This window comes from Littorina saxatilis, linkage group LG9, assembly GCF_037325665.1.
Source record: "Littorina saxatilis isolate snail1 linkage group LG9, US_GU_Lsax_2.0, whole genome shotgun sequence".
In the NCBI taxonomy this organism is placed as follows: Eukaryota; Metazoa; Mollusca; class Gastropoda; order Littorinimorpha; family Littorinidae; genus Littorina; species Littorina saxatilis.
Window position 1 is genome coordinate 46232325 of NC_090253.1, and position 23829 is coordinate 46256153.

The 23829-nt window shown below is 42.0% G+C and overlaps 1 protein-coding gene across 1 annotated transcript in view; it reads left to right on the top strand.

The window, feature by feature from the left end:
- The window catches only part of LOC138976244 (uncharacterized), a 197598-nt gene that overhangs the window by 82406 nt on the left and 91363 nt on the right, over nt 1-23829 (top strand). The window lies entirely within an intron of this gene.

Genomic DNA, 23829 nt, shown 5'->3' on the forward strand with positions numbered 1-23829 from the left:
AGCGATTACATGCAGATGTGTGTGTGTGTGTGTGTGTGTGTGTGTGTGTATGTGTGTGTGTGTGTATCTGTGTGTGTGTGTGTGTGTGTGTGTGTGTGTGTGTGTGTGTGTGTGTGAGAGAGAGAGAGAGAGAGACGCTTGACGCTTTGACACTTCATTGTCATTAGCTAATAAAAGCCTTATAGACAAGGTAAAACAACAATTTCTGCATCATTCATAAAAGGGGTAAAAGGACGAATGAACAAAACATTAATAACAACAAAAACATAGCAAACTAGTTTATGAGTACGAACAAACAAACACACCGACACGAAAGCCATAGGTAAACAAAAATATCTAAGACTAAGGGTAAAAAGCAAGGTATAGTATGTACACACAAAGGAAAATACTGATCCAACAGTTAACACACACTCATAAAACCAATCAATCTGCAGACCACAAATATTTAAAACCAATAAACCACTTGTCGGCGTTACCCTCGCGTGAGTAGTAGGGGAACATATCTAAATACATATCTATGCAAAAACAACAATGGCTGCAGACGAACAAACACACACACACACACACACACACACACACACACACCCATACACACACACACATACGTGTCCGAGGGGGGATATCTGGACATTTGCCGCAAAGAAATATGTGTTATATCTGGACTTGTTTATTTCTAAAGCTACAGACACGGAGTGCGAGTGTAAACATGTGTTAGACTTTAAGAATACTTTTTGAGATTTAAAAAAAAACACCTACTTATTACTGAAAGTTACACACCCAAAAATAGAGATTCTGAAACACGTGTTATATCTGGACATCTGCCACCTAAAAGTGAGTGATAGCCGGACATATGACCGGAAAGCTGTAAATACTATCAACTTTATCAAAATGGCGTTACATATGCGTGGTAGTACAAAAAAGCTACCAGTAATCCCAAATTATTTTTTTTGACAGGGACAAACCAAGGGGACCTTTAACGCCTCTCGGCGTATTTTTTTGAGACAAATGTCTCCGCAGCTGATAGTTGGTAGCCTTTATTGGATGTCGTTATTCAAATACAATCCGTCAGAGACAGAAAGCTTAGAAAGGAATTACGTTGTATTGTTTTCCTGCTTTGCCTGGCTCAGGTCGGGAAATTCAGGACCGAAATGACCCAAGGTGCAACTCATTCCTTTTGATGAGTTTCAAGTTTCTTATAAAAGTTTTCGCAGCTGTTGGTAGACTTTATTGGATGTCGTTAATCATATGTATGCGTCAGAGACAGAGAGCTTAGAAAGGAATTACGTGATTGGTAGACTTTATTGGATGTCGTTATTCAAATGCAATCCGTCAGAGACAGAAAGCTTAGAAAGGAATTACGTTGTATTGTTTTCCTGCTTTGCCTGGCTCATGTCGGGAAATTCAGGACCGAAATGACCCAAGGTGCAACTCATTTCTTTTGATGAGTTTCAAGTTTCTTATAAAAGTTTTCGCAGCTGTTGGTAGACTTTATTGGATGTCGTTAATCATATGTATCCGTCAGAGACAGAGAGCTTAGAAAGGAATTACGTGATTGGTAGACTTTATTGGATGTCGTTATTCAAAGTACAAACCGCCACAGACAGAAAGCTTAGAGAAAGCTTACATGAGAAGACCATCCAGTCCAACATTTGCGTACGTAAAAATTACATTATACATCATTTCAGCTTGACTCATCTAGTTTCTTTTTGCGCATGTTTAGTGCCTTAGAAATAAATTGTGCCGTTGCTTCGAGTACACTTTCTTCATCCAGGGCTAGGATACGGGTTACATCTTCCATTGAGGCTGGTTCAGAACAACTTTTTAACACGTTACACTTTGCACGGATATCAGCATAGGCTGTACAGTGGAAAAGAAAGTGTACCTCGTCTTCACAGCCTCCATCACACATCGGGCATTCACTGTCGCGTGCCTGAGCATTGCTCCTCAGCCCACAGGCTCTTAACCGAAATCTAGCAAGCGCATCTCTTTTCCATTTGTTTGCTATACATAATATGTACTTCTCAGGCTGAAAAACGCTTTTAAAAGAATAAAACCATTGATACTTCTCGTTTGTCTCCATTTCCCATAGCCAGTTTTGTTTATACACACAAATCAGTTGATCTTTAAACTGGGAAACAAAACCTTTATCGTAGCCAGCCCCTTGGCACAGCCAAACAATGCCAAACCCGTTTTCAGTTAACACCTTCTTAACTTTGGAAACCCAGTTGTGCTTTGCAGATTCATGTTGCAAAAGGAGCATTTCATAGGTCTGTTTACAAATTCTGGTTTGCGGAAGTCTTGTTAACTTTAGCTAATATTTCACACATTTGACAACAGTTCTTATGAAAAGTGGGTATCTGCCTATTTCCCCGTACGCCATTGTATTTGAGGAATGCAGCGAAACATTTTAAAACCTTTTGATAGCAAAAGTGTGAACTTGCTCAATTGGCTTGACGCCCTCTAGCCCCCAAACTTCGGCTGCGTATGTTAAAATGGGTTCTACCTGCACATCAAACATCTTCCAAAACACCAATGGATCAGCAACATTCAGTTTTCTCATTGTTCTCTGTATCTCAATGACTGCTTTCTTTCCCTTTCTGGACATCTCACTCAAAGCAATATTTACACTCAGTTTTGTAGTAAACAACATGCCGAGGTATTTGTACGAGTTAGTTACTCGGACTGCCTCGCCACCATAGGACCATTTCTCGTGAGCTGCAAGGTGGCCTCCCACCATGACATCAGTTTTATCCAAGTTAACTGATACGCACAGGCGATCTGCTTCTCTTTTTAAATTGTTCAGTTGGTTTTGTAAACCTATGACAGAATTAGACATCAAAACAACATCGTCAGCGAAAAGTAGCAAGAATATCTCCGTCGCACCAGGTATCAACTGTATACCATGTCTTCCCTTACAGGACACTTCTGTTGCCAGTTCATTAATAAAGAAGGAGAACATCAAAGGGCTCAATAAACATCCTTGTTTCACCCCTCTTGGGCATTCAAAATAATCAGAATAATTACATCGGTCACGCACACATGCTTTCACTGATGTGTAAACGGCTGTTAGGGCCTTATACATTTTCCCCTTTACACCACTTTTCCTCAAAACCTCCCATATTGCATTCCTGTTCACAGAGTCAAATGCCTTCTTAAAATCTACAAAAGCTATGTACAGTTTAGTATTCTTTAACAAATGCTTCTGAACAATGCCATATAACGAAAAAATATGATCAACAGTACTGTAACTTGACCTGAAGCCGGCTTGTTCTTCAATTAATTTTTCCTCTTTCTCAGCCCACTTCGTCAATCTCTTGTTGAGAATGTGTGTATAAACCTTGCTTACAACACTGGTCAGGGCTATGCCACGGTAATTATCCGGTACATTCACGTCTCCTTTCTTATGAATTGGTATGATAATTGATCTTGACCACTCTTAAGGAAATGTTCCCGTGTCAAACAACATGTTGAACAGATCAACAAGAAAGTTTAATACTGTTTCATTGGCATGCTTCAACATTTGGCTCACAATCATATCTTGCCCAGCACTCTTTCCTACTTTTAAATTACGGATACTGTCAATCACTTCTTGCTTTGAAATGTTTTCGCTAAATAATTCATCAACTACTTCCTCCTTCAACTCCAGACACAAAATCAACGGTGTTAAAAACCTCATAAAAGTGTTCGTACCACTGTTCACTTGAGATGCCATGGAAGATTGCTTTCTTTGCGTTCAATGACCGAATAGTTTGCCAAAACACTTTTGGGTCTTTTATGGAATTTTTCAACTTGGCAAGTCTTTCTAAATCAAAATTAAGTTTCTTTCTATACAACAATTCCTTGTACTCTTTGCGTTCCTGTACATATTCTTCCCTGCATACCTCATAATTTTGCTTGTTAGCTCTCTGAGCCCGTTTCAGGAACCGTTTTACGACGGTTTTCTTGCGCAGACAATCTTTGTCAAACCATTTGTTTATATCTTTTTTGTTTTTGCCAATCGTCCTAAACATACACGCAGCCGCACAATGGAGTGCCCTCAAAAATATTTCAACAGACGTATCAACACTGGAATCTAGGGCAGACCGTGCATCATGCATCAGCTGCTGGAAATCAGGTGAAGCGAGCTCGCCTTCATACTCGCTCAAAAAGCTGTCACACCAGAAAATGCGGTCTTCACAGCTTGTTGTCTCCTCGTGCACATTAATTTTACCGTCAACCCTTTCCCACACAAGTTCAACAGGTAAATGCCAAGAGTCGACACGATCGCCTACTCGCAAGTCAAACTTTCCAGAATACAGATCTGATGACACAATGAAATAGTCAATAACACTGCTACCGTTAGGAGAAATAAACGTAAATTTTCCTTCTGAATCACTCTTGCATGAACCATTTAAAATAACACAGTCAAGCATAAAGCACAAGTTCAACACGGATTTTCCAAAGCTGTTGACTGACGTGTCTTTAGAACACCTGCCTGTGTCGACCTCAGCCTCGGGCGCAAGCGGTGACATGTCTTCGAGATTTGGCTGCTCACAGCCCGTTCTTGCATTAAGGTCACCACATATCACAACATGCATGTCGTCCCTCTGAAGTATCTGCACCATACATTCCTCAAGTATTAAGAGTCCATCTTTTAACTCTAAGGTGTCGTACAAAGGTCCGTTGTTAATAGGCACGACATATGAGGCTACCAGCAACAAATCTTTTTCAGTGCCGAAAGCTGTCTTGTTTATTCTTAGAGCAACAGTATTGTCAATGTCGGTAGGCCTACTGACTTCCAAAACAAAGCACAACATGGATTTCCTTATTAAAAGTACGACTCCGCCTGAGTGCCTACCTCGCCGAGAAAGTTTCTTCGCAGGCGCGACAAATTTGGCAAAGTCAGTAAAAATAGTACTAAAATCAAAGTCACTGTTCACAAATCTCTCTGTCAAGCAGACTATGTCGAAAGAACACACGTAGCTAATAAAAGATAAATCAGGAAGTTTGTTATATAAATTTTCTACATTGTACGCTAGAAACTTTACATTACCAGGATGGTCGGGTTTGTCCTATTTCTTGTTTCTTTCTGAGCGCCGCACATTACTGCTCAATCCTTGGCTGTTGTTGTGAGAGCGTTGTGACCTCTCACCTTCACCCCAAAAGCGTTGAAGTCCAGACTGCTGTGACCCAGTGCCACGGCTGTCACGACGCTCGTCACGTGCAAAACGCTCTGAACTGTCAGTGGACTGCTCCCGAACAGGGGAATCCCCGTGTCTCCCTCTTGGCTGCCATTGGCGTTGACCTTTGCCCCTGTTGTTATGGTCGGCTTGTCGCTCGGCTGGCTGTCTCTGCGTGATTGGCTCCCTTGGTTCGTCTGCAGCAGCATCGGCGTAGAGTCTTTGACCTTCTCTTGGTTGCACAACAAGCTTTCCTCTTTTGAAAAAAGCCACGTTTCCCTCTCTTTTGGCTTCAGCGACAATCTTGGCCTGGTTTCTCGTCAAGTCGTGCACAGCCCTCACTCCCTTCTTGAAGAGACTGTCTCTGTATTGTTTGTTGGTTAGGATAGACATTTTGTCTTTCCAACGACAGAACTTGACGATCATCGGTTTGGGCTGGCCATCTCTGCTTTCCCCCACTCTGTGTGCACGCGCTATGTCGTCTGGAGTCCACTTCTTTTGTCCTTCCACACTGTTGAGTACATCTGCCACAGCTTTGGCACAGGCATCGTAGTTCTCATGTTCCTCTCTTCCGGGCACCCCATACAGGCGCAAATTATCACGCCGTGAAAACTCTTCAAGTCTCTCTATTTCTGTATGAAGTTTGCTCATCTCATCTTGCACGCTACTCATAGCAGAAGAAAAGTCGGCGATAATTTCTTTGTTTTCCTGATTGGAATTGAACAGATATTCCACATCGTCTTTGTTTGAGTGAACTGCCGTTGTCAGTGTCTGGTAGTTCGACTCCAGCTTGTCACACCTTTTGTCTATTGCATCACATTTGCTTTTCACGACTCCAATATCTGTCTTGATAGAACTCAAGTCTGTCTGTATGTGATGCATATTGGTTTCCAGACTCTCAAACTTTTCTCCTTGTTGCTGAATGGCTTTGAATATATAACATAGATAGACAGACAGACAAACAGATATTAACATACATAGCTACATATTTAGATAAAAACAGATTCATTAAGTCAGAAACAATGAAGACATACAATGCATACAGGGTGACCCCCAAAAACTCTCTCTCTCTCTCTCTCTCTCTCTCTCTCTCTCTCTCTCGTAGCCTTAAATCTTAATCCTTGTTAAATAAAGTTCAATTCAATTCCAGCTTCAATTTCAATTATATAACTTTTTACAATCCAACAACATTCTCTCACCTACACAGTCCGGTTTTATACCCGGTGACTCGACGATCTGTCAACTTGTCTCCATATATAATGACTTGTGTTCAAACTACGACAACGGTTTAACAACACAGGCGGTATTTTTTGATGTGTCATAAGCTTTTGATAAAGTTTGGCACAAAGGATTATTGGTAAAACTGGAGTCGATTGGTGTTCGAGGCCGACTATTGTCATGGTTTCGTAGCTATTTAACAAACCGTGTTCAATCAGTTGATGTTAAAGGTGCCAAGTCAGAGTTAAAAGGTTTACAAGCAGGCGTTTCCCAGGGTTCAGTGTTAGTCCCCTTGTTAATTTTGATTTATATAAATGATATTGTAAATGATATTGAGTCTGTTATCAAATTGTTTGCTGATGATACTAGTTTGTCACTTGCATTACATGACCCGATACGACGTGCCGAAATTCTTAATTCAGACCTTGATAAAATTAGCAGTTGGGCAGCACGTTGGAAAGTTACATTTAATAATAATAATAATAAAGTGTATTTATATTGCGCCTATCCCTTACAAAAAACAAAAATATTTGGCTCTAAGCGCATTACAACATGTGTAGGGACTTGGTACAATCAAGTCTGACAAATACAATAACACAATATACAGTCGGTCTCTTGGGTAAAAATGGGAAAAGCAGCTTCGACATTTAAACACTGCTACTAAAAAATCCTCTAACAATGCATACTGCTTTACAATATAAAATATGCATTTATGTATAAATAGGAATTTGAAAAGGTTCTTATGATAAAAACTAACTAGCGAACGACGAAGAAGAAGAAGAATAAAACTATCAATGTCAATGTATAACAAGTCATTCAACGTAAATGGCTAAAGAACAACAACAAAGCAATGATGATAAAACAGTTATACTCAATGGCTAATAACGAGGCAGAACTAAATAGTATCGACACAAGATTAAAACAAAACATATTCCTGGAGACACATTTATACATGTATCAAATAAAAATATACAAAATACAGCCCTCGCACACTCGCACACACACGCCAAGGCACGTGTAGTCGCACTCATACACCGCGACAGCTATCGCGCGCACGTACAAGGAACACAAACACGGAAATAAACAAGGAAACAGGCACATGAAATAGCAACCCGTCCCCAGCCGGCCCACAGCGCGCTACGATGGCAAGTGACCCCTCTCCTCAATGTGGCAGATACTGAACAGGCTAGGCGTCGAAGTATTGCCGGAAGAGGTGTGTTTTTAGAGAGGACTTGAAGGAGAGGAGAGAGGTAGAAAGGCGGACAGACATGGGCAGAGAGTTCCAAATAGAGGGAGCTGTGTAGATAAAGGCGCGCTTGCCGAAAGCGTTCAGTTTGATGCGTGGGACAACAAGGTGCCCTGCGTCAGCGGATCTGAGGTTGCGTGTGGGGACGTGTGGCTTTAAGAGCGAAGACAGGTAAGAAGGGGCAGAGTCGTCGTGAAGGCTACGGTAACACAGGGTAGCTATTTTATATGTTATGCGTGCTTTGATTGGTAGCCAGTGAAGGGTCATGAGGAGAGGGGTGACATGGTCGCGCTTGCGCTTGCGCAGCACAAGACGTGCTGCATTGTTCATGATGCGCTGTAGGCGGTCTAGCTTGGCGTCTGGGAGGCCGGCTAGGAGCGAGTTGCAGTAATCCAGTCTCGACAAAATAAAAGCCGAAACCAGTGTCTTGGTTGCGTCGAGGGAAAGAAGGTGTCTGATTTGGCTAATCCTCCGCATTTCAAGAAAGGCGGTTCTGCAGAGTGAGTTGATGTGGGCGTCCATTGACAGGCTACTGTCAAGGTGGACACCCAGGTTTTTCACTTTGCTGCTGAATGTGACTGTGGTATCAGAAAGCGTAAGACTGGATGTTTCTGAAAGAAGCTTTAAGTTTGATTGTTTGCCAACTGGCATGATCTCTGTCTTATCATCGTTCATCTTGAGCTTGTTGACTGTCATCCACTGTTTGATGTGATCGCTGCATGATTCTATTGACTGCACTAACTCTGTAAACTGTTTGGTGTGTGCGGATTTTTGTAGTTGAGTGTCGTCTGCGAACATGTGGTACAGGACATTGTGGTGCTTTATGACTTTGCCTAACGGCTGTATGTACATAGTGAATAACACTGGGCCTAACACAGATCCTTGTGGGACTCCATACTTTAGTATGGTGTCCTCGGAGTGCCTATTTTGGATCACAACAGCCTGAGTGCGTCCAGTCAGGTAGGAGCAGAACCACCCCAGAGCCGTGCCTGTTATGCCGAATGTGGTGTTCAACCTTGCCAGCAGTATATCGTGGTCGATGGTGTCGAACGCTGCGGATAGGTCCAACAGGGCCAGAAGCGAAACAGAGCCGCTGTCACAGGCAGTGAGAAGATCATTCGCTACCTTAAGTAGGGCTGTTTCAGTGCTGTGATCTGCGCGGTAGGCGGACTGTAATGGTTCAACCATACCTGTCTTAGCAAGATGCTCTGACAATTGGGCCAAAACAACCTTTTCAAGGACTTTCGAAACAAAAGGCAAATTAGAGACAGGGCGGTAGTTCTTAAAAGTGTTGATGTCAAGGTTAGCTTTTTTCAGGAGGGGAGTGACTACTGCATGCTTAAAAGAAGGGGGTACTTGACCGGATGTGAGGGATTGATTTATGATATCAGTAATGACAGGGAGTAATTCCTCTAGACACTCGCTTAATAGCTCTGAAGGAATTGGGTCGAGAATACAGGATTTGGGTGGAGCTTTTTCAATGATCTTCTTCACTTGTTCTTTAGTGACAGGGGAAAAATCGGTGAGGTGGGCGCCGTGAAATGGCGCATGCTCTGGATGCCCAGGAGCAGCATCAAGCTCGACTCGGATCTTCTCGATTTTTTCGGCAAAAAAGTCCCCAAACTTATCTGGAAGGTCATCAAGAGGGACGGAGTTTGGGAGCTTTTTATTTTGAGTTTTACCGAGGAGCTGCCCTGTGATCAGGAAGAGTTCTTTGCTGGAGGTGCTGTTCTCGATTTTCTGAGAAATAAACTGGTGTCTGTTCTTATCCACCATCTCTTTGACGGCCTCTCGATGAAAAGCAAAGATTTGCCTGTGGACCGTGAGAGCCGATTTCCTCCACTCTCTCTCAGCGCGACGCCGATCTTGCTTGGCTGTTGAGACCTCCGGCGTAAGCCAAGGTGCCGAGGGTCTGTCGGTGACTGTGCGTGTGGTGAGAGGGGCGTGCTTGTCCAGAATCCGGCGCAGGTCGCTGTTGTAGCTGGACACGAGGTCATGTCTGTCTAACTGGAGTGCTCTGACGTCATCCTTCAGTGCTGCCATGTCGATCCGCTTCATGTTGCGCGAGGTGACGACTCGTCTGGCAGGGCCTGGCTTCTGAAGGTCAAAGCTGAAAGAAATGACGAAGTGGTCGGAGATCAACATGTCCTGCACAATCAGGTCTAAGACGCCGACGTCCCCACCGACCACCACCCAGTCAAGGGTGTGTCCACGACGATGCGTCGGCCTGTCTACCAGCTGGGATAAGTTGAGAGTGGGGAGCAGTGTTTTCAGCGTGTTAACGTTCAAGTCCGACTGTGAGTCATAATGAAGGTTGATGTCTCCGACAACTACAAGATTACAGTGCAAATTGGCGTATTCGTCTAAAAGCTCTGTGAACTCAGCCAAAAACTGCGGAGTAGATAGTTTGTTCTTTTTATTGGGGGGAGGGCGGTATACACAAAGAAATGTGAGGTCTTGATTGCAATGACGGATTTTAGTCTTGCACAGTTCGAACGAAAGAAAGTCAAACCGTTCAAGCGAAATGTCTACGTAGTCGCGCAATGAAGTGCGATAGAGCACGGCGAGACCACCACCCGCGCCAGTCAGACGTGGGCAGGAGTGGAGGGTGAAGCCCGGGGGGGTCATCGCTTGCATCAGGGGCTCGTCGCCGACCTCTCTAAACCAAGTCTCTGTTATGAAGACTAAGTCCGCTTGGCTATCGTGTATCAGGTCCGCTAGCTCGGTCGTTTTGTTGCGGCACGACTGGGCGTTCAGGTAGCACACTTTGAAATGTTTGGAATCATCCCCCTGCTTTGTGGGGAGTGTGCGTTTGATACTGACTAGATTTGATCTGTTAATACATTTTTGGCTGTGTGCCACGGCTCGTGTGCCTGTGGATGCGATAGTTTCTATTTTCATTGTCTTTGGAACATTTGTGATGTCAGGTTGGTTTATCTTAATCATGTTGGATAGGTTACGCTTAGATTGTCTTTGATACAAGTGTATACCATCGTTAAAACACATGGTACTGTCAGGCGCCTGTGTAACACTCGTAATGACTGGAATGTGTTGCTGTCGTCTGCTTCCGGCCCGTACCCCTCTCACCGTTTTTCCAGGAACTATTCCAAGCTGTCGGCACCGCTGAAGCACAACCGGAGACAACCGTAGCGACGCACAGGGTCGGGTCCCGGTGGTCAGTGCCACTGCACAACACTCACCAACGTTCACAAGCATGGCTGTCGAGTGGACAGGCCTACTGTCGCTGTCACACCGCGTCAACACAAAGGCCGACAGAGAGGCCGCGGCAAACAGACACCTGTAGACGGCGATCAGCATAGCAAAAACACTTAAAACTTATATCCGATTGAAAAGGAGAAGAAGACGCAGACACGGGTCGCAACACATAGATCCTTGGATGGTTAAGAATGATTAAAATACTAGTTAATTGAACAAAGTGTGGAGACGAAGAAAAGCTGCTGGTAAGGCGCTGAACATCGCTCAGTCAATCTGTTACATTTAATGAAACCAAAACTAAACTGCTGAATATAAAACGTGATTTAAACCAAAATGACCCCCTATTTTTTAATGGAAATCTCCTGGAAGACATACCAGAACACAAGCATCTTGGCATTTTTTTGTAAAACGATTGTAAATGGGACGCTCAAATTAGAAATATTGTGAAAAAGACCACTTTGTTGATTAACTGCTTAAGATATTATAAGTATAAGTTATTCAGAAAAAGTTTGGAAATAATGTACAAATCTTTTATTCTGCCACATTTCGATTACGCTGATGTGTTATGGGACAATTGTGCCGAAGCCTTATCAAAAACACTTGAAAAATTACACCTTGAAGCATTACGTGTTATAATTGGCGGTGTGCGGGGAACAAGCCATGATAAGATTTACAAAGAAAGTGGTTTTTGTAGTTTAAAGGAACGCCGATAACGACATAAATTAATTTTATTTCACAAAATGGTTCATGGTAAATGTCCACAATATTTAATTAACCTCTTGCCACCACTAGTCTCTTCACTAAATCCCTACCACAGAAGACGACCATTCGAAAGATTCGTACCAGCACATAGGACAGACATATTCAGAACATCCTTCATTCCATTCTCCACAGTTTTATGGAATAATTTGCTTGATGTGATTAAAACAACAAATTCAATAAGCGAGTTTAAGCATTATTTACAAAGTCCTGATCATAGTGTACCAACTTATTATTATTTTGGAAAACGACAGACAGAAGTTCAACACTGCAGAATGCGTTTACATATTAGTAACCTTAATTCAGACTTGTGTAAACGCCATCTAAAAGATAACGCACAGTGTGTTTGCGGTGATCCAAATGAAACAGCCGAACATTACTTATTAAACTGCACTTTGTATGCAGATGCTCGTCTGACAACAATCAATTCGTTGCCTGTTCACTTCAGACGCGTGGAAATATTATTAAAAGGTAGCGAGCAATATCCTGTTCGTAATAACATATTGATATTTGAGTCTGTCTAATCGTTTATTGTTAAATCTGGTCGACTGATTTGATGGATGTGTTCACGCATTGATAGTGTATATGTGTGTGGGCAGGCGTATGTGTACCTCCACACTGCCTCTCTCTCTGTGTTATCGTATTTGATTACATAAGCAGCGTATAAGTAATGATTATTATCGTTTGTCTCGTATCTTATATGTTAACGAATTACTGCCTTCCATAACAAATTGTTACATTTACTTGAATTTACATGTTGCATGTCTTAGACTTGATGCTCTCTTCCTATGCGCTTTCGTCCTAGTCTCTCCTTGTGGTTGTTAGTACTTTCTTCCCCCTCTCCCTCCCTTTTCTTTTTTTATCTTCTGTAGATTCTTTTGTTCCTATTTAGCTCCCCATCCCCATTCTTTCAATTTTTTCTTCTGGTTTATTGTTGTTATGTCCACCATTATGAAAATGTGATATGTGATATAAGCATTTGCTTGAGTGCGTGTCCTAGCTGTATGTTTTGAACTGTTCATGCGAAGAAATCCTGAATAAAAAATAAAAAATAAAAAAATTCAATTCCAGGGGTGAATATTGGCGGTCGCCCGATCGCCCCCGGCGGGTTCAAATCGCGTCGGGCGGGTTCGAAATTCCTCTGAAATCGCCCGCCGGGCGGGTTCAAATTTCGCTGAAGCACAAAGTCGTTAGGAAACGTAGTCAATCGGAACGGCCGGCGAACAAATATCTCTGCGGGCGATCTCAAAATCTGTCACTTCTCTACTGCCCACTCATCCCCCCTCCCTTCCCCCACTTTGAGAAGGACTCAGGACTACCACCAATCAAGGCCAGACACATTGGCTAGACAGCTACCCCCCTCCGCCTCACTTGACCGTGTCATCACCCCTCCAGTGCCACGAGCCGCTGGCGATTGCATCAGCAGTCAAAATAGTTAAACCCCCTCTCCGTCCCCCCCTCTTTGCGCTTTTCACTTCACCCCCTCTCTTATCTTATCCTGCGCTCACCAATCCTTCAGAGACTTTCACATGTTGTAAAAGAGTTTCCTCTCAGATAAAAACTCGGTCATTAACCCCGAGTAAGAAGGTCAGTGTCTCGACAGGCAGCTGTGTTTAGATTGCAAGTACCGGTCATTGACCCAGGTCTCAAGGCCAACCAGCTTTTACAATGCATCTGCCTTTGATCCCATCCAGAGAAAACATATTCCCCCTAGCCCTCTGTATTTTTCCTTTGATGTGCCTGCTATGTACCACTGATCCAGTTTCTGGGAAATGTATATATAATTATGTCATTGACTGCAGGGATACTCATTGAGACCGTTTTCCAAAATATGTTAACACCAGCTTTGCTGACCAACTTAGTACAAGTAGTGACAGTACTACTGCTGTCAATTATTTCCCTTCAACTAAAGAAGTAAAAAAACAAGTCGCGTAAGGCGAAAATACAACATTTAGTCAAGTAGCTGTCGAACTCACAGAATGAAACTGAACGCAATGCAACGCAGCAAGACCGTATACTCGTAGCGTCGTCAGTCCACCGCTCGTGGCAAAGGCAGTGAAATTGACAAGAAGAGCGGGGTAGTAGTTGCGCTGAGAAGGATAGCACGCTTTTCTGTACCTCTCTTCGTTTTAACTTTCTGAGCGTGTTTTTAATCCAAACATATCATTATGGGGGCCTCCTGGCCCCCATTTATACGGTTAGTTTTGAGGGTGACCATGGGCAGCGCCATTTTGTTGTGAAATACGTCATCAGGTTGTGTACACAGGAAGTTGTGACATCCGTCACCCTTTGGGAGGCGTGAAGGCAACATTGTTCATCAGTAGAAAGTTGTGTGAATTGGTCATCACTGAGTTTGTGTAACACAGGAAGTTGTGAAATACGTCACCCTATGGGAGGGGTGAAGGCAAAACTGTTCAACAAAAACGAAGGTATCATCATAGGTCTAAATGTGCAGGGTCAACCGCAACAAACTCAAACCATTCATACTACACTGCATCTGAGTGACTTATATACTAACATTTTATCTTATTTTCAGCACAGGCATAGGAAAAATCATGAACCAAAATGTTATTTATTTTCTAATTTAACATTTGTTTTACAAATGTGACCATGGTCTTTCAAACATACAGTGACATTAAACATTGTTATGATAAAAAAAAAAGCTTTTGTGCACAAATCAGAAAATACATTGTACATTTTACCTACAGGCCAAACAGTGTCTGTGGCAAAGGACCCAGCAAGTTGCACTGATCTATATTTTTAGATCAGTGGCAAGTTGTCAAGAACAGGCGCTTGCATTTGGATGTGTCCAGTGATAGTAGGTTTGGTTGTGATCAATCAGAATAATGTGGGAATAAAAATGTATGACAGTTTGGTATGACATGTAATTCACATATGCTGAAATGTAATATTAACCATGATATAATATTATTATGGCTGTTGCCATGACCATGAACCCCTAGAAAGGTTTAATGTTATGTAAATCAAAATACCAAAATCAAGCACCTATTAATCTGGTCTACGGCGCGGGAAGATTGAGGCCTTCGTAAACGTTCAACGTTGGCCAATAATGATTTTAACAATGTTGTGTCGTTTTGTATTATGTTTTATTTTGTTGATCAAGTGATAAATATGTCTTCCCAACATATCACAAATCAAACAGAAATAAAGTCTTAGAGAACTACAATAATTATTGTTGCCGTCAAAACCTTGCAAGGCCTCAACCGTTCTCACGAGATCAGTTACATTTGTTTCTCTCTCTCTCTCTCTCTCTCTCTCTCTCTCTCTCTCTCTCTCTCTCTCTCTCTCTGTGTGTGTGTATGTCTTTGTCTGTGTCCCCCTCTGAGTCTCTCCGCTTCTGTCTTTCTATGTCTGTCTATGTGTGTGTGTGTGTGTCTCTCTCTCTCTCTCTCGCTCTCGCTTTCTCTCTCTCTCATCTGACTCTTGGCACACAGGTCAAAGCAGAGGTTAACTTGAGTGCACGAGTACCTAGCAGGTGGGGGGTGATTTCTTGAATTAGCTGAGGGCGGTGAACATGTGTCTCAAAGCAGAGGTTAACTTGGGTGCACGTGTACCTAGCAGGAGGGGGGGGGGGGGGGGGGGGGGGGTAATTTCTTGAATTAGCTGAGGGCCGGTGAACATGTGTCGTTGTTTGCCGTTGTCATGTGAACAGTTACTTTTGGTTTGTTTCGTTTTTTCCTCCAAATTTTTGCATTTTCACAACAAGCTGTTCTGTTTCATCTGTCATACGTGGTGTCAATTGGAGAAAAAACAAGTCGCGTAAGGCGAAAATACAACATTTAGTCAAGTAGCTGTCGAACTCACAGAATGAAACTGAACGCAATGCCATTTTTCAGCAAGACCGTATACTCGTAGCATTGTCAGTCCACCGCTCATGGCAAAGGCAGTGAAATTGACAAGAAGAGCGGGGTAGTAGTTGCGCTAAGAAGGATAGCACGCTTTTCTGTACCTCTCTTTGTTTTAACTTTCTGAGCGTGTTTTTAATCCAAACATATCATATCAATATGTTTTTGGAATCAGGAACCCACAAGGAATAAGATGAAAGTGTTTTTAAATTGATTTCGACAATTTAATTTTGATAATAATTTTTATATATTTAATTTTCAGAGCTTGTTTTTAATCCAAATATAACATATTTATATGTTTTTGGAATCAGAAAATGATGGAGAATAAGATGAACGTAAATTTGGATCGTTTTATAAATGTTTTTGTTTTTTACAATTTTCAGATTTTTAATGACCAAAGTCATGAATTAATTTTTAAGCCACCAAGCTGAAATGCAATACCGAAGTCCGGGCTTCGTCGAAGATTACTTGACCAAAATTTCAACCAATTTGGTTGAAAAATGAGAGCGTGACAGTGCCGCCTCAACTTTCACAAAAAGCCGGATATGACGTCATAAAAGACATTTATCAAAAAAATGAAAAAACGTCTGGGGATTTCATACCCAGGAACTCTCATGTCAAATTTCATAAAGATCGGTCCAGTAGTTTAGTCTGAATCGCTCTACACACACACACACACACACACGCACGCACGCACATGCACCACGACCCTCGTCTCGATTCCCCCTCTACGTTAAAACATTTAGTCAAAACTTGACTAAATGTAACAAAACTTGACTAAATATAAAAAGTGACGGAACAAAACAGAAGTAACTTATCTTGTGAGAACGGTAGTGCACTAGGTTTGGGAAAAAAACACGACAGTACCTTATCTCTTTCAACCCGTATGGGGCCCTTCAACATGTGACAGACTGACAAATGCACCGAACCCATTTGGTTCTTCGAGAGAATTTTTCCGTGAAAACCTTTTCAGTGCCTCAGGGTCAGCTCAGGGTCAGTGTCATAAGAGCCTACATGTATGGCCGGAGGAAGCCATGTTACAAGGGCGGATCTGGGGGGGGGGTTACACGGGTTACGTAACCCACCCCCCCACCCACCCAAAAAAGAGGTAATTTATTGGCTCAGGATGCACCAGATAGCTCTATTTTGCTTCTTTGGATAAAAAAATTTCCGGGGGGGCATGCCCCCGGACCCCCCTAGAGGCTTAGGCGCCTTCGGCGCCGTCAACTTGTATCTTCGCAGTCATTTTGTAACCCCCCCTTCCAAAGTGAATTGATCCGCCCTTGAATGTTAACGGAAGGGATATAAGACCGTTTCAGCGGATTTTTACACAGCTAAAACCTGACTTTCTTGCAGTTGCTTTGTCTGCAATGCCTTAGAACTCTACAAATAGTCAAGCGAGGATTCTACGTGTCCTTGCCAACGCGAAGGTGAAGAGAAGGCGCCTTGAGAACAACGGGTACCTGTCAAGCTGGAAGACTTTTCTTTTAATTTTGCAGTCGCAGCTGACCCCACGTCGTGGGCACACACTTAGGAATCGTAGCTCTGAGTGCAGATTCTTCATTTAGTAAACATTCAAACAAGCAAACAACCAAGCAAACAAGTGTGTGTTTGTGTGTGTGTGTGTGTGTGTGTGTGTGTTTGTTTTTCAAACGGTTCAGCGACGTGGGAATCAACGTTCGCAAGTTTGTGACCCCTTGCTTTACTTGTGAGTCACAGTTGTAACCCTAGTAAATGCACATTGTCTGACAAACTTTACGATTTAATACTTGACATGGAATTGACTCTTCACAGCTGGGTGAATTGACTTATGTTTGATTCTCAGTTCACGAGCTGCACGGTGCTAGCTGGACAGGGCAGGTGAATATCACTTGACCCGTGCTTGACATCCTGAAGTGTGGACACAAATAACAGAAAACTTGACAACACAGACAATATTTCAATTTTCGCCCGCTGTCACAATGTTTCTTACCTTATAGTTTTCTCTTTGTCTATTTAAAGCGCCCTTCTGACTCGGTACAAAAGTTCAATAGAAACTTAAATCTCTGAATTTAACTTGTCTACCAAAATTTCTCACCTTTTAAGAATGTTTAATTAAAGCGACCGCCTGATTTTGGAGCAAAAGTTCAACAGAAACTTAATACTCTGAAATTAATTACACACCTTTTGACCCTAACAAAAAATGTTTCGTATTGGTTCACCAACCAAGTTCTGCTTACATTAAAAAAGAAAAAAAAGAAAAAAAAAGAAAAAAAAGAAACAAAAACCCAAGCAAACAAGCAAACAAATAAATAAACAAGGAAAGAGTCGAATCAAAGAAATCCCTCACATGTGTCCTCAAAAACATAACAGCCGAAGTCAAAGAACAAATGACGCTGGGACAGGCCACGGATGCCAACAAAAACAACAGTCTACTCGATTTCTCCGCTTAAAGCCTTCGCCAAATGCCAGCAAACTTAAAACCATGATAAAGGTTTTAGATTTTCCAGCATTATCTATTATCTCCCTTGGCTAGACCCAAAATGTATTTCGTATTCATTCTTTTTGAGTTCAGGCAGTATCCTAAATTTAATGAATTTCGAAGAAGTTGTCCGTTGTCACAGTTTTCTATGAGGAGACGGATAACAAGTAAACGTGTCTTCCTTACCGTGAAGCTGTATATGAAGAAGTATGTATCACCACAGATTTGTCTAACGTTTACAGACTTAGACACATACCAGCATTCCATGGCCCGGCTAATTTTTGTGCAGAGTGGTGTTTTTTCTGATTTAATGTTTTAACAGACACCTTCGTCAATCGGCTAAATTAATTCGGCACAAAATTCTCGCTTCGCATGGAAAGCAGCTAGACTCCAGAGTTTTGAGAATGAGTCCGAGTAAGGATAAGGATAAGGATAAGATTGTATCTATAGTCCTTTGAGGTTACCCTCATGGAAATTCGGGCTGCTTTCTCACTGAAGCCAGCGCCGCTACTGACTGAGCTATTTATTTTCCTGAGGAGAAGCATGCTCTTCTTGCATGACAAAGGTGGCCAGATTTATGGTGGTCGTGAATTACGCGATCAGTTACAGAGGGAGGGAGGGAGGGTATTCAAGCCATATTCCAGAAGAAAAGCAGAAAAGTTGTATGATTGTTCCGATGAAAATGTGTACGACTGGCGTTTATTACATTCTCACCGTTTCCCCAGGGAATATAATCAAGTCAAGTCAAGTCAAATTTTTATTTCTAGAAACCCCATGGGGGTACATGAAAGAAAACAAGTCGCGTAAGGCGAAAATACAATATTTAGTCAAGTAGCTGTCGAACTCACAGAATGAAACTGAACGCAATGCCATTTTTCAGCAAAACCGTATACTCGTAGCATCGTCAGTCTGGGCCCGGTAATATGAACAGCGTATTTTGGACGGTCGAACAACCACAGTCGACTGACTGTCAAGTCAGTTGACTGCAGTCTGCTGACCGGCCGTGTTTTGACGGGTAATATGTGCAGCGCGGTAGCACTGACAGTCGGCTGACTAGACAGTCAGACCGCTCAGTGGTATTTTTAGAACATTACAACTTCCGATGTAAACATCCGGTCCTGTTTTGGCGGTATCGGTATCGTTTTTTTGATATGACCTCATCAAAGACATTTAGGCCACAAAAAAAATTGTCTGTTTCTGGTCACCCGACCGACCCTAAATTTCGGCGCCGACCCTAAACTTTTTTTTTTCCAAACTCAAATTTTTTTTTTTTTGGTGAGAACAGGGTGAGAAAATGAACAACAAAAACGTGTGAAAACGAAAAATGTAAAAAAAATATTTTTATAAAACGATCCAAGATTACTTGACCACAATTTCAACCAATTTGGTTGAAAAATGAGAGCGTGACAGTGCCGCCTCAACTTTCACGAAAAGCCGGATATGACGTCATAAAAGACATTTATCAAAAAAATGAAAAAATGTCTGGGGATTTCATACCCAGGAACTCTCATGTCAAATTTCATAAAGATCGGTCCAGTAGTTTAGTCTGAATCGCTCTACACACACACACACACACACACGCACGCACGCACATGCACCACGACCCTCGTCTCGATTCCCCCTCTACGTTAAAACATTTAGTCAAAACTTGACTAAATGTAACAAAACTTGACTAAATATAAAAAGTGACGGAACAAAACAGAAGTAACTTATCTTGTGAGAACGGTAGTGCACTAGGTTTGGGAAAAAAACACGACAGTACCTTATCTCTTTCAACCCGTATGGGGCCCTTCAACATGTGACAGACTGACAAATGCACCGAACCCATTTGGTTCTTCGAGAGAATTTTTCCGTGAAAACCTTTTCAGTGCCTCAGGGTCAGCTCAGGGTCAGTGTCATAAGAGCCTACATGTATGGCCGGAGGAAGCCATGTTCAAGGGCGGATCTGGGGGGGGGTTATACGGGTTACGTAACCCCCCCACCCCCCCAAAAAAGAGGTAATTTATTGGCTCAGGACGCACCAGATAGCTCTATTTTGCTTCTTTGGATAAAAAAATTTCCGGGGGGGCATGTCCCCGGACCCCCCTAGAGGCTTAGGCGCCTTCGGCGCCGTCAACTTGTATCTACGCAGTCATTTTGTAACCCCCCCCTCCAAAGTGAATTGATCCGCCCTTGATGTTAACGGAAGGGATATAAGACCGTTTCAGCGGATTTTTACACAGCTAAAACCTGACTTTCTTGCAGTTGCTTTGTCTGCAATGCCTTAGAACTCTACAAATAGTCAAGCGAGGATTCTACGTGTCCTTGCCAACGCGAAGGTGAAGAGAAGGCGCCTTGAGAACAACGGGTACCTGTCAAGCTGGAAGACTTTTCTTTTAATTTTGCAGTCGCAGCTGACCCCACGTCGTGGGCACACACTTAGGAATCGTAGCTCTGAGTGCAGATTCTTCATTTAGTAAACATTCAAACAAGCAAACAACCAAGCAAACAAGTGTGTGTTTGTGTGTGTGTGTGTGTGTGTGTGTGTGTTTGTTTTTCAAACGGTTCAGCGACGTGGGAATCAACGTTCGCAAGTTTGTGACCCCTTGCTTTACTTGTGAGTCACAGTTGTAACCCTAGTAAATGCACATTGTCTGACAAACTTTACGATTTAATACTTGACATGGAATTGACTCTTCACAGCTGGGTGAATTGACTTATGTTTGATTCTCAGTTCACGAGCTGCACGGTGCTAGCTGGACAGGGCAGGTGAATATCACTTGACCCGTGCTTGACATCCTGAAGTGTGGACACAAATAACAGAAAACTTGACAACACAGACAATATTTCAATTTTCGCCCGCTGTCACAATGTTTCTTACCTTATAGTTTTCTCTTTGTCTATTTAAAGCGCCCTTCTGACTCGGTACAAAAGTTCAATAGAAACTTAAATCTCTGAATTTAACTTGTCTACCAAAATTTCTCACCTTCTAGGAATGTTTAATTAAAGCGACCGCCTGATTTTGGAGCAAAAGTTCAACAGAAACTTAATACTCTGAAATTAATTACACACCTTTTGACCCTAAAAAAAATGTTTCGTATTGGTTCACCAAGTTCTGCTTACCTTAAAAAAGAAGAAAAAAAAAAGAAAAAAAAAGAAGAAAAAAACCCAAGCAAACAAGCAAACAAATAAATAAACAAGGAAAGAGTCGAAACAAAGAAATCCCTCACATGTGTCCTCAAAAACATAACAGCCAAAGAACAAATGACGCTGGGACAGGCCACGGATGCCAACAAAAACAACAGTGTACTCGATTTCTCCGCTTAAAGCCTTCGCCAAATGCCAGCAAACGCAAAACCATGATCAAGGTTTTGGATTTTCCAGCTTTATCTATTATCTCCCTTGGCTACACCCAAAATGTCTTTCGTATTCATTCTTTTTGAGTTCAGGCAGTATCCTAAATTTAATGAATTTTGAAGAAGTTGTCCGTTGTCACACTTTTCTATGTGGAGACGGATAACAAGTAAAGGTCTCTTCCTTACCGTGAAGCTGTATATGAAGAAGTATGTATCACCACAGATTTGTCTAACGTTTACATTGGACTTCGACACATACCAGCATTCGATGGCCCGGCTAATTTTTGTGCAGAGTGGTGTTTTTCTGATTTAATGTTTTAACAGACACCTTCGTCAATCGGCTAAATTAATTCAGCACAAAATTCTCGCTTCGCATGGAAAGCAGCTAGACTCCAGAGTTTTGAGAATGAGTCCGAGTAAGGATAATGATAAGGATAAGATTGTATCTATAGTCCTTTGAGGTTACCCTCATGGAAATTCGGGCTGCTTTCTCACTGAAGCCAGCGCCGCTTCTGACTGAGCTATTTATTTTCCTGAGGAGAAGCATGCTCTTCTTGCATGACAAAGGTGGCCAGATTTATGGTGGTCGTGAATTACGCGATCAGTTACAGAGGGAGGGAGGGAGGGTATTCAAGCCATATTCCAGAAGAAAAGCAGAAAAGTTGGATGATTGTTCCGATGGAAATGTGTACGACTGGCGTTTATTACATTCTCACCGTTTCCCCAGGGAATATAATCAAGTGAAGTCAAGTCAAATTTTTATTTCTAGAAACCCCATGGGGGTACATGAAAGAAAACAAGTCGCGTAAGGCGAAAATACAATATTTAGTCAAGTAGCTGTCGAACTCACAGAATGAAACTGAACGCAATGCCATTTTTCAGCAAAACCGTATACTCGTAGCATCGTCAGTCTGGGCCCGGTAATATGAACAGCGTATTTTGGACGGTCGAACAACCACAGTCGACTGACTGTCAAGTCAGTTGACTGCAGTCTGCTGACCGGCCGTGTTTTGACGGGTAATATGTGCAGCGCGGTAGCACTGACAGTCGGCTGACTAGACAGTCAGACCGCTCAGTGGTATTTTTAGAACATTACAACTTCCGATGTAAACATCCGGTCCTGTTTTGGCGGTACCGGTATCGTTTTTTTGATATGACGTCATCAAAGACATTTAGGCCCAAAAAAAAAATTGTCTGTTTCTGGTCACCCGACCGACCCTAAATTTCGGCGCCGACCCTAAACTTTTTTTTTCCAAACTCAAATTTTTTTTTTTTTTTGGTGGTAAAGGACATGGTGAGAAAATGAACAACAAAAACGTGTGAAAACGAAAAATGTAAAAAAAATATTGTTTTTATAAAACGATCCAAATTTACGTTCATCTTATTCTCCATCATTTGCTGATTCCAAAAACATATAAATATGTTATATTTGAATTAAAAACAAGCTCTGAAAATTAAATATATAAAAATTATTATCAAAATTAAATTATCGGAATCAATTTAAAAACACTTTCATCTTATTCCTTGTCGGTTCCTGATTCTAAAAACATATAGATATGATATGTTTGGATTAAAAACACGCTCAGAACGTTAAAACAAGTACCTGCACTGCGGTCGATCGACCGAAAAAGGTGCCTGTAAGCCCAACCGCAGTCGGGCGACTGTTTTCAGTTGGACCGGCAGTTGTTCGCGCTCATATTACTGACTTTTGCGGTTCAACGTCGACCCACCGTCAGTTTCACGGTCAGCCGACCGATGACTAGCTACATATTACCGGGCCCAGCGCTCATGGCAAAGGCAGTGAAATTGACAAGAAGAGCGGGGTAGTAGTTGCGCTAAGAAGGATAGCACGCTTTTCTGTACCTCTCTTTGTTTTAACTTTCTGAGCGTGTTTTTAATCCAAACATATCATATCAATATGTTTTTGGAATCAGGAACCGACAAGGAATAAGATGAAAGTGTTTTTAAATTGATTTGGACAATTTAATTTTGATAATAATTTTTATATATTTAATTTTCAGAGCTTGTTTTTAATCCGAATATAACATATTTATATGTTTTGGGAATCAGCAAATGATGGAGAATAAGATAAACGTAAATTTGGATCGTTTTATAAATTTTTTTTTTTTTTACAATTTTCAGATTTTTAATGACCAAAGTCATTAATTAATTTTTAAGCCACCAAGCTGAAATGCAATACCGAAGTCCGGGCTTCGTCGAAGATTACTTGACCAAAATTTCAACCAATTTGGTTGAAAAATGAGGGCGTGACAGTGCCGCCTCAACTTTCACGAAAAGCCGGATATGACGTCATCAAAGACATTTATCAAAAAAATGAAAAAAACGTTCGGGGATTTCATACCCAGGAACTCTCATGTCAAATTTCATAAAGATCGGTCCAGTAGTTTAGTCTGAATCGCTCTACACACACACACACACACAGACACACAGACACACGCACATACACCACGACCCTCGTTTCGATTCCCCCTCGATGTTAAAATATTTAGTCAAAACTTGACTAAATATAAAAAGCATACTCATCATATGTAGACCACGGGGGATGAGG